Source organism: Lissotriton helveticus, chromosome 4_1 (genome assembly GCF_964261635.1).
Source record: "Lissotriton helveticus chromosome 4_1, aLisHel1.1, whole genome shotgun sequence".
NCBI classification, from domain to species: domain Eukaryota; kingdom Metazoa; phylum Chordata; class Amphibia; order Caudata; family Salamandridae; genus Lissotriton; species Lissotriton helveticus.
In genome coordinates this window covers 250,068,276-250,080,490 of record NC_136063.1, presented here as the reverse complement: position 1 = coordinate 250,080,490, position 12,215 = coordinate 250,068,276, and positions in this window count along the sequence as shown.

Sequence of the window (12,215 nt, the reverse complement as noted above, 5' to 3'; positions counted from 1 at the left end):
TTTTCATAGAAAAAAACAAAGGTCACCCAGACATCCAGCCCTTCTAGCTCTGCCAACAGTGCTCTCCAGACTTCTAACACTACTACCAGCGTAATGAGCAGAACATGGTACTCTGCAGGGGCTAACCCTACCTGGGGTCCCACGGAGAGAGATCCTTGACGAGGCGCGCCTATCAAGGCTGTTTCCAATGGCCGCCTTAAACAGCCGACCCCCGCCGTGCTGCACCAAAGCACGTCCGTTCTCCTCCAGCCCAGCCAGTTCCAAGCCTGAGCTGGAGTCCAGCCCACCAGACAACCAGCCCAGCCCAGCAGCTAGGAGCAACAGAAACGCTACCCCCGCTCACCCACCGCCAGGCCGAAAAAATAAAATCTAAGATGTGGCAAAAGGAGTCGGGGCAAGCTGACCGGCAGAAAAAAAAAAACACAGCAACCGTCGGCAAGCTGAGCACTGATTCCCAGCGTGCGAGCCGGATAAAGTGCAGGTATGAGCGTGTGAAAAGCTAAAGAAAAGCACAGGAAATGTTAGTTCGGCACCCGGGAGGGCGAGGACTGTGCAGCAAAAACTAACCCGCCGCCATGTTCCCTCACTCCTTAAGGAGGGTTCCCTTGGGGGTGGGGGAGGTTCACACGAGAAATAAGGTATGTTGGTATTTCACTGGGTGGGGAGCAAATTAGGGGGGAAAAAGAAAGTCCTCTTAATTTTGCCATTGCTAAGGAAGTTCTAAATAAGAGAGGGGTAGCTCAAGATCAAGTTACTCTGTCTTTGATAAACGAGAGGGTGGATTTGTTGGACCCAAATGCCTGCTGTGACTCCAATCAGAATCTGTACATGGAATGTTAATGGCCTCAGAGTGGGTGGTAGGCAAAAAAATCTAATTTTGATATTATTATACTACAGGGAACTCATCTTACTATTGATGAATGGGAGGTGGTTGTATCTAAACAGAAATGGATTGATGGTTCTCTCCATACCACCCAAACATGTTGTACTAAAGGAGTGGCCTTCATTTTTAAGAAAACTGCCAAAGTAACTCTTGGGCCCTTTAAGGTAGATAATAAGGGGCGATGGATTATCGCTGATATCAAGATTCAAAATGACTGGGTGATCTTGGTGGGATACTATGGTCCCAACATAGATAACAATTCATCCTTAAAAATTAAATATAATCATTTGATGGAATCCAATCTGACAGTTATTATGGGCGATGATTTTAATACCTTATTAAATCCCTCTCTTGATAGGTCAAGGGGGGGGGGCGGAATTAGTATCTACCAAAATAGGCCCCTTGATTTGAGTCTTGATGGATGATCTAGGCCTCATAGATATTTGGAGATTAAAAAATGGGGTGTAAGTGGCCCTATGAGCTATACATTTCATAATAAAAAACTTGGTCATCACTCTAGAGTTGATTTCTTATTAGTAGACGCTAGGTTGACAAATAGTATTAGGTCAGTAACACATATTCCAGAGCACCTCTCAGATCACTCAACGGTGGTGATGGAACTACAAATAATAAGACACTCTTCAATAGGAAGATGGACCTTTGATAGTGCCCTTCTCTACGATATTTCAGTGATCGAACAGCTAAAGAATGATACTTTGTCTTTTTTTTAAATCAATGTTCTTTCGTCTTCCATAGACGTAATGTGGGACGCCTATAATCCATACATTAGAGGCAGAGTTATAAGTCTTTCAGCTAAAATACACAAGGAATCTAAAGAAACGTTAAAGTTATTAAATGCAGATTTCGCCAGAGCACTGAATAACCAAGCTTCCAACCAAAATAATGCAGAGCAGAAGGAGGAAAATTCTGAGGTGATAGTCAAGAAGCAGGCTATGGTGGACTACTTAGATAATATTACCAGGAGGAGATGGGAAGCTAGTAAACTAGCTAACTATAAATATGGAGAAGGGTGTGGCAAACTCCTTGACTGGAAATCTCATACCAATCAAAGAAGGACTATAATCAAGGAGATTTTTAATACAGAAACAGGGAAGATTCTGTCAGATAGGACTAAAATGGAAAAAGCATTTGAATCTTACTTTTAAGCACTGTATACAGAAGATCTAGTGGTTTCCGAATCCCAAATAAAAAACTATTTGTATAGAATAACCTTACAATCTCTCTCTGGAGATCAGGCCCAACAGTTGAATGAAAATCTTTCATTAGCAGAAATAAAGGTGACAATGAAAAACAATGAAACATTTAAAAAGAGGCAGTGCCGCGGGTTTGGATGCAATACCTTATGAGTTTTATATTGCCCTGAGCGAGTTACTCGCTCCCATCATAGAGAAAATATTTGATAGTATTTTCTCTAATAATACTCCAATCCACAATTCATGGAATGAGGCAGCTGTTACGTTGATCCTGAAGCCCAATAAGGACCCAAAAAATTGTGAATCCTATAGGCCCATCTCCCTGCTGAATTGTGACTATAAAATCTTTGCACAAATTTTAGCAGGGAGATTGAATAACATGATTGGCTACCTGTTCCACCCAGACCAGAAGGGATTTATTAGGGGACGCCAGCTTCATGATTTAACCAATGAGTTGATTGGCACAATTGACATTGCTTCAGCTAACAGGTTAACTTTTAATATCTTTGCATTTGATGCGGCCAAGGCCTTTTACCGGAGGAGCTGGCCTTGTTTACATCATATAGCTCACTCTTTTGGACTGGGAGAAACATTTCTAAGGGCTATTAGAAACATCTATAAAACTCCCACAGCAAGGATATTAGTTAACAGAAATCTAACCAATTTAGTTAGGCTGGAGTGAGGAGGTAGGCAGGGTTGTCCCCTTTCCCCACTTCTTTTCGATCTTTACATCGATCCATTGGCATGTGATATCGGGGCTAGTGAACTCTTTGCTCAATTTGAATGCAGGGATGAGTAAAAAAACTATCCCTTTATGCCGATGATTTGATGATCTTTACTGGAGAAATTCCAGACATATTGCCATGGTTAGAGCAGCTTTTGGTGGATTTTGGCAAGATTTCTGGGTATTTAATTAACTCATAAAAACAGAAATGATGTCATGGAACTCGCAAACTAGTTCTCCATTAGTTAAACAGCAAATAAGATATGTAGGTATTCAAATTACACAAGATATTAATAGTTTGGCCCAGGTTAATCTGAGGTAAAAAGAAAAGAGATCAGATCCCTATTAAGATCATGGGGTAACCTCCCTCTGTTGATTTTTGGTCGTTCCAACCTGGTCAAAATGTCAGTCTTGCCAAAATATACCTTTATCTTTGATGAAATTCCTTTCTAATTTAGCCATAAAACATTAAAGGATATACAGAGCGACATAAATAGCTGTCTTTGGTCCAACAAGGATTGCATGGGGGAAACTAAGATGCGCAAAACTGGATGGGGCTTAGCTAGCCCGACCTCAGTTTTTACTGTTGGGCCTTCCCTTTTAAGAATGTGAGATCTTTGTTGTTTGACTCTCCCTGTTATCCCCCTTTTCTTTCAGCCATGTCTTAAAGTCTCCCCCAGGGTGGGGATGGGCTTCTTTTCAAATGTGGGCATCCTAAGTACTTTAAAAAAGTTAAACTGGGGGCGTGGCCAAGATGGCGGTGTGAGCGGACGCTTCCTCCCGTCGCTCCCCCGTCCCGGCTCGGCTCGAGCCCCGGTTCCTGCGCTTCTCTCCCCCCGCGGCTGCTCTGCGGGCGAGGGGACCGTGCCGGAGTTCCTGGGGCACATTTTGAAGCCACTCTGACTCCTGTCGCCCCGGAGGAAGTGCCCTAAAGTTTGCCTCGCAGTTCGCTCCACGGAGAAGGACTTGGGCCGCGAAGAGGAGCCTGGGGGCGGAGCGTGTTGCGGCGCTGTCCGGGCGCCTCGGCTGGGCCGAGTGCGGAGTGCTGATGCTCCCGAGGGTCCGGACCCGAAGTGCCTTGCTGAGTGCTGAGTGCGGGACCCTCCGGCCGGAGCCTACACGACTGAAATCGCCGATGGGCGGCAGACCCTGGACCCTCGCTGGAGCTCTGATTCTGCGCTGCTGGTGCCGGTGAGCGAGGCGACGTTGATCCCGGCCCTGGAGGCAGGGGACGGAGGTGTTTCAGCGGCGACCGATCTGGGGGGCACCTGCTCTGTACTTTCCTGGCCCATTGCAGCCCGGCGGCCTGCGGCGGTCTTGTCGGCCTGGGCCGCCCTCCCGGGTCCCGCTCTCCCGCCATCCTGACGCCGAGGAGCTGGAACTGGCGGCCCATCTGGCGCCCTTGCTGACCGAGCGCCTCCTTCCGCCCTTGCTCCCGCTCCAACTTCCCTGAGAGTGACCTACTACGGGTCCCTGCTTTTGGCCCTACTTACCGCTCTGGTCGGTGCGGTGATCGTCTCGCCCTGGACTGTGCCGCCATTTTGTCATCTGTGACGCATCACCCTTGTCCCTGGCAGGGCCTTCACATTTGGTGTCCACGGGCGGCTAGACACATCTGCAGCGGCCAGCCCTGAGCTTCGCCCATCGAGGAGGCCGGGATGTCTGGGAGAGGGGGCGCTAAAAAAGGGGACCGCACCCTGCCGGACATGCTCAGCAGGGCCCAGCAGCAGCGGGACAGGACGCAACCTTCCCCGGGGCCCTCTCGGGCCTCGGCAGACGCCACTGGAGGCGAGCCGCCGGTCACGAGGTCCTTCATGGAGGGCCTATTCAACTCCCTCAGGGATGACTTCCAGACGCTCAAGAGCGAGGTAGCCAGCGAGGTCCGAGAGGTGCGCAGAGAGGTCGAGGGCCTTGGCGAGCGTGTTGACACGGTGGAAACGGCAGCCCAGCGCCGCGATGAGGAGATAGTCCATCTCCAGCAGGATGTTCTCCGCCTACGGGAGCAATGTGTCGAACTTCAGGCCCACTCTGAGGACCTTGAGAACAGGTCCAGGCGGAACAATATCCGGGTGCGGGGTGTTTCATCCACTGATGCGGGACCGGACCTGGTGGCCTATCTGCAGGACCTGTTCCGGGAGATTCTAGGAGAGGACACGGACTTTCCGATTCGCATAGACAGAGCGCACAGGGTGGGCAGCCAGCGCCAGTCATCGGCACCCCCCCCTGATATTCTGGCGTTCCTGCCGAACTTCCCTTTGAAGGAGCGCATTATGACGGAAGCCCGCAGGAAGCAGCCTTTAACCTTCAGAGAGCGGCCCGTGGCGCTCTACCAGGACCTGTCCGCCATTACGCTGCAGAAGCGTAGGTCCTTCCGGATCGCTACAGACTTTCTGCGGGAACATGAGACCCCCTACTCTTGGGGTCACCCCTTCCGTCTAATCTTCCGATGGAATGGAGTGTTACACCAGCTGCGCTCCCTCCAAGACATCTGCGGGGTGTTGGGACTCACAGCCACGGAGGAGAACGGAGCAACGCCCGCATGGAGGCGTCCCGAGAGACGGGGCCGGCGAAGATCGAGGAGACGACAATCGCCAGCGTCTGCGAGTCGCCCTGATTCCCCTACCGTCAGAGCTGAGATGGCGGAGGCCCTGAGGGCGGCGGCCGGGACCTCGCCTGAGTCCGGCGGTGTGGCCATGACGGCCTAATTTCACTCCGGGGGGAGAGATTCTTAGCCTCTGCGATGCTGGGTTGGGATTGGGGGGTTGGGGGGGGGTTAGTCGGAGGTGAGTGGCTGAACGTCCACTTGATTGTTTACTGCAGACTTGCCCGTTCGGGCCGGACTGAGACAATGGGATGTTTTTCTTTGTTTCTGTTTTTGGCTAGTTGCCGTGGGTTGGTTCAGGGAGGGTTTAGGGGTTGGTTTGTTGTTGGTGGGGTCCCGTCCGATGCTGCCCATGAACGCGCGAGGCCGGTTCTGGCCTTCCCTGCACCCCTGCCCCGCGCGCCCCCTCCGCTGTTCCTTCGCTTGCTGCATAGCGCTTCGAGCCCCTGGGAGCGATGCCGCCCTTGAAGGTGGTGACCCTTAATGTTAAGGGTCTAAACAACCCTGTGAAGCGTAGGGCGATCCTTTCCCTGCTGGAGGGGACGAAGGCGGACATTTGCCTTTTGCAGGAAACCCATTTACTTTCCAATGATTGTCATAGGTTGCGCTCTGCCAAGTTCCCCACCCAATTCTTCTCTTCGGCGGCGACCAAGACTGCGGGTGTTGCCATTCTTTTAGCCAGCTCCTTCAAGGGCGAGGTGTTGTATAAATATGCCGAGCAGAAGGGGAGGCTCCTAGTGTATCGCATGCGGCTTGGAGGTATCACCTTCACGGTTGGCTCCGTTTATAGCCCGAATGACCACCAGGATCGTTTCCTGGCATCAGTGTTGGTGGACGTCACTGCCTCGCCCGATCGCCATGTTGTCCTGGGGGGGGATCTGAATATGGTCTTCGACTCAGCTTTGGATAGGTCTGCCCAACGCTTCCCGCAGACGGGGGAGCTTTCTCGAGCGGTGCGAGACCAGATTGCTGAGATGGATCTGCATGACCTCTGGCGCACTATGCACCCCACCGATAGGGACTATTCATACTTCTCCCATGCGCACCGCACTTACTCGCGGTTGGACTACCTCTTGGTGAGCGGACCGCTTCGCTCGGCCGCCACGGCGGCAGACATCGGGGTCCTGTCCCTGTCCGATCATGCGCCGGTTTCGGGAGTCTTTGCTTGGCCGGCAGCCCCCCCCTCTAGAGGGATGTGGCGGCTTCGGGATACGCTTCTACATAGGAAATCGGTGGTGACTCGAGTGGAGGAGGTCATTCGGGAGTACCTGGTCCACAATAGCAACTCCGACACGTCCCTCGCGACGCAATGGGCAGCCTTGAAGGCGGTCCTCAGGGGGGAATTTATTTCCATTTCCTCGGCGGAGAACAGAGAGCGGCAATGTAAGAGGGACGAACTGACGGCGCAAGTCAGGGAACTTGAGCAGGTTCACCGCCGCACGGGAGCTCCTCGGGTCTGGAGGCAGCTGAAAGCGGCGAGGAAACTCCTCTCTGCGCTAGATTTAGATCGGGCGGAATACGCGGCGTTGCGTCTGAAGCATGCCTTTTATACGGGCGGAGACAGATGCGGTAAGCTCCTGGCCCATCGGCTCAGGGCTGCGCAGCAACGCAATGTGGTGAAGGAGTTAGTGGGCGCGGATGGGGTCCCGGTTTCCGGTGACGCGGAGGTAGCGGATTGTTTCCGTAGCTTCTACGAGGCGCTATACGCCGCGGAGCCCTCCCCGCCGGGAGAAGCTGAGGCCTATCTGGAGTCTGTGACCCTCCCGTCTCTGGAGCCCGCCCAGGCGGACCATCTGGAGAGGGACATCCATGTGGTGGAGGTCATCTCCGCTATCGCGCGATTGAAGCACGGTAAGGCCCCGGGCCCGGATGGCTACACGGCCTTGTTCTACAAGACCTTCTGCTCCACTCTAGCGCCTATACTGGCTCGCTTGTTCAACTCCTTCTCGGTGCCGGGGGCCATTCCGCCGGACCTTCTTTCCGCGACGGTGTCGGTTATTCCGAAACCCGGGAAAGACCGGACCCTGTGCGGTTCATATCGGCCTATTTCGCTTTTGAATGTGGACCTTAAGCTCTACACGGGGATCCTGGCGGCCAGACTTGGCCTGCACCTACCGGGCCTGGTGGAGGTGGACCAGGCTGGTTTTGTGCCCGGTAGGCAGACAGTTGACAACACCAAAAGGGTGACGCACGTGTTAGAAAAGGCCTCACGCATCCCGGGGGAACGGATGTTGCTGTCGGTCGATGCGGAGAAGGCCTTTGATAGGGTTCATTGGCCGTATCTTGAGCTGGTTCTCGGGAAACTGGGGATCGGCGAGAAGTTCCGCTCCATGGTCTTCAATTGTTATAGGAGACCGTCAGCATCGGTGCGGGTGAACGGACACAGCTCTAGTAGTTTTGTCATTGAGCGTGGTACGAGACAGGGATGCCCCCTCTCGCCGCTTTTGTTCGCCCTCTATATGGAGCCGTTCGCCCAGAGGATTCGCGACAATTCGGACGCTATTGGGGTTGAAATGGGTCGGTATACCCATACTGTTAGCCTATATGCGGATGATGTCCTGCTGACCCTGGATGACCCCAGGCGGTCACTCCCTGCCTGCGTTCGCGAACTGGACGCCTTTGCACGCGTGGCCGGCTTTAAAATGAACATGTCTAAATCGGCCGCTCTGGATGTGTCGCTCTCCGCGGACACCAGGCGAGACCTCCAGCGTCTTTTCCCTATGCAGTGGTCCTCTTCCACGGTGCCGTACCTGGGGATCCTGCTTGCACCTTCGCTGCCCGAGATGGTCAAGGCCAACTATTCTTCCCTTAGCAAGAAGATTAAAGAGGAACTCGGCCGATGGGGCAAGGGCCTGCTCTCGTGGCTGGGCCGTATCGCGGCGGTGAAGATGACGGTGCTGCCCCAGATTTTGTATCTTTTTCGCGCCTTACCTCTCCAGCCCCCTGTGGGTTGGATACAGGAAGCGCAAGCTGACATCTCCCGTTTCGTGTGGCAGGGCCGCAGGCCTCGGATGAAGAGGGTTCTTTCCACGCTTGCACCGGAGGCGGGGGGTCTCGGTGTTCCGGACCTCCGGAAGTATTTTCAAGCGGCGCAACTCCGGTATTTGGTGGAATGGAGCAGATGGGAATCGGACAAGCACTGGCTTTTTCAAGATCAGGCGGTTGCAGGTCGCACCCTTCAAGAGGTTCCATTTCTGCGGCGCGCACACCGCCCGGCTAATCTCTACGCCTCCTTTGTCACTCGGGTTCCGCTACGGGTGTGGGATGCGGTTTGTGAACTCCGCGAGCTCACTACTTTCCCATCGCCGTTCACGCCCATAGTTGGTAACCCAGACTTTACTCCGGGCATGGCCCCAGGAGCTTTTTCTCACTGGGTGCGGGCGGGCTGCAGGGCGCTCTTTCAGATTTACGGGCCGGAGGGCGTGCTCCCTTTCCAACAGCTCCGCCAGGACTTTGGTCTGACGGAGGTGGACAGACTGCGTTATATGCAGGTCCGTCACTGGGCTCTCCAACCCCAAGTGCGTGACGTCGCAGCCCGCCAAATCACACCTTACGAGCGGTGGCTGGTGACTCGGACCTCGGATGCCAAGCTTATCACTGATCTGTACAAATTTCTCCAACCCCCGCCGTTTCATTACCACAACCCGGGAAGGGAGCGCTGGCACAGAGAATTGGGCAGAACCCTGAGCCACAAGGAGTGGGACGGGATCGCATATCGGGCGAGGCACTCTGCATACCACACTGGGCTGACGGAGACTTTTACCAAGGTGTCCACCTACTGGTATTACACCCCGGAGAGGCTCTACGAGATGCACAAACTTACCGACAAGGGTTGCTGGCGGGGCTGCGGACAAGAGGGTACTCTATCGCACATTCTCTGGGGGTGCCCGATACTGTCTGCTTATTGGAAGGAGGTCTTAGATGAGGTGGACAGGCACTTCGAGGTTGAACTCCCGCGCCTCCCGGCGTATGTCCTGCTAGGCCTCCCCAACGACTTGATGTACCCGCTGAAGTCCCGCAGGGGTAGGCAGATTGCTATTGCACTAGGCTCAGCGGTTCAAAATATCCTTGTGCACTGGCGCACCCCCACTGCCCCCTCTATCACTGGCTGGTTACACAGACTCTGGCAGGTACTGGGTATGGAGAAGATGTCGCTCACGGTGGCTGGTAATGTCGACCAGTTCGAGGAGCTCTGGCACCCTTTCTTGGCACTGTTGTCCACGGAATTTCGGGAGATCACATGTCCGAGGTACCTGCGCCTTCTTAGGCTGACGCCGCCGGCGGCTCCAGCGGATTGAGAGAGATGGGATTGGGGGGACTGGGAGCTGGGGGTGGGAGGCTAGGGACAATGTTTCTATAATGGGCTATTGGACGGGGATGTTGGGGTATTGTTTTCTTCTTTTTCCTTATTCTGGGGATGGGGGGCTTGGAGGGACTATGTTGTTTATGCTGTGTTGCGGGTTGCTACTCATGCTTAGCTTTGATTGGGAGGTTGGGGACTATTGGAGGGTTCTCCGCACGGCTTTCTTGCCCTACGGCATTTGCCCTTTTTCCCCCTCCGGGACTGCCGACCTCCCCGCTTTCCTCCAGAATCGCTGCAACATGTCTCCTTCTGTACTGTATGCAAATTTGACCTCCTAATTCCCTTCCCCCGTGTTTTTATGTCTTAATAAAATGCTTTAAACCTAAAAAAGTTAAACTGAAGATTTGGAGGCCTGCCTGTGAATTGTGGTATCAGTTGAGGAAGTTGCTCAGAATTTCGTCCTATTGTTAAAGTGCTCCAATCTGGAACTCTCCGGGTACACCCGCATGCCTTAAGGATAGTCTGTCAGCCCCACTCCTGGAAGAAGGTATAGAGAAATGGGGTCAATTATTTCAACACAATAAATTACTTCCATGGGACATTCTTATTAATTTTACGAACCAAAGGCTGTCCAGATTCAAATTCTATCAATAGTCTAGTTGGGCTGCTAGAGGATGGAGTCGCGAATGAAGAACTGGAGAATAAGCTATTAGCCTCTCTTTATCAACGTAAAGAAGTATCTAAATGGTACTGGCTTTTAGTTAAAGGAGAACCACCGCTAATACCTATGGAGGAGCCCTGGAGAAGAGACCTCCCTTCCAGCGATATCACATCTTATTTGCAAGTATCGATGTGTACTTTATGGAGTGTTGTTATGGCTGCCCCATTGAGGAGAAACCATCTGTTTACACTTCATAGAGCCTACTGGACCCCGAAGAGACTTCCCAAGATGGGAGGAAGAGGAGTCAAGGCCTGCTCAAAAGAGTGCCCTGGGGAGTGTGGATGACGTGCACATGTTTCTGCAGTGTCCTCAGATCCAGGGCTTCTGGTATCAAGTGGGTAAAACGATCTCAGAGGTAATTGGCCAAGAAATTAAGATAACCTTAGTTCTAATTATTTTTGGAATCTGGCCTGAGGATGGTATTAATAATAAGCTATCTAAACTCCAAGCTTCACTTTTATTTGTCTTAATTCTCCTGGCAAGAAGAGAAATTTGCTTAAATTGGGTATCGCCCAATCCTCCAAGGTTTCTGGATTGGGTTGCCTCTGTTAAAAGAGTCAATAAATTAGATATGGGCTGTATGTTAAGGGAAATAACTAGATTTTGGGGGTTATGGGAGGATTGGATTAGTAAATTGGATATTTCAACTTCCTAAAAAAAAAAAAGTCCAATGATTATGATATAAGTGAGTTTAAGGGATGATGGTTCATTCAGAGAAGGAGGGTATGTTCCTTCCCTATCTATTCCCAAGATTATTGTGGTCGGCCACTCCAGGAATCTGTGAGGTGGAAAGAGTTTCGCAAGGCTGTGTTTCCCCTCTATTTGGTCCTGGAAGGGGCAATGGTACTGCTTTAAGACAACTCACCTTTTTTTATGAATGAGGACGAAGAAAAAAAAAAGTTTCTGGTGTCCATGTTGCCCTACAGTTCCCCACCATAAAGAGTAGCCCATAATGTTTGGAAATCATAGTTTTGGAGTGGGGGTGGGGGAGATATTGGGCAAAAGGGAGAACCTTGATGAGACCTTATGATACCTCCTATGTTTTGCTCCATCTTGATTCTAAACTTATGTATGTGGGGTATCCAGTCAAACTGTTCAGTGATCTTGATCCCTAGATATTCAAATATGTGAACACTCCAACGGGGCACCATTAACCCCTTCGATGCTGATGATGGAGCGGTTCCGTCATCAGCATCGGTTGGGCTGTGCTGATGACGGAACCGCGCCGTCATCAGTACAGCCCTGGGGGGGAGCACTGGCGCTCCCCCCCCGGGGCATCAATCCTGGTTATTTTAGCAGGGGTGGTAGCGGAAGACTTTCCGCTGCCACCCCCTGGCCCCCCCACGCTTCCTGGTGACGTCAGCGCGCACAGTGCGCGCCGACGTCATCAGGAAGCACTGGACGCGCTGGAATCCATTTCATTCCAGCGCGTCCAGCAGACAGGTTGGTGTTTGCTGCCCCGGTGGGGCGGGGGGGCCGTTTTTCGGTGCCTTGAGGCATCGAGGGGGAGTAAACTGTGTTTCCTCTCCCCTGATGTCCCAATGCAGGGCATTCCTGGTGCACGATCGCGCCCAGCGTCGCGATCGTGCACCAGAAATGCCCCACTAGACACCAGGGATTGTGTTTGTGCATGTGCTGGAAGCGACCCCTTGGGCAAGGGTCGCTTCCATTTTGGGGCCAAAATATTTTTCAGACTTTTCTGCACCCCCTGGGGCAGATCGGCTTTTTTTTGGCCGATCTGCACCCAGGGAGGGGCAGAAAAGCCCAC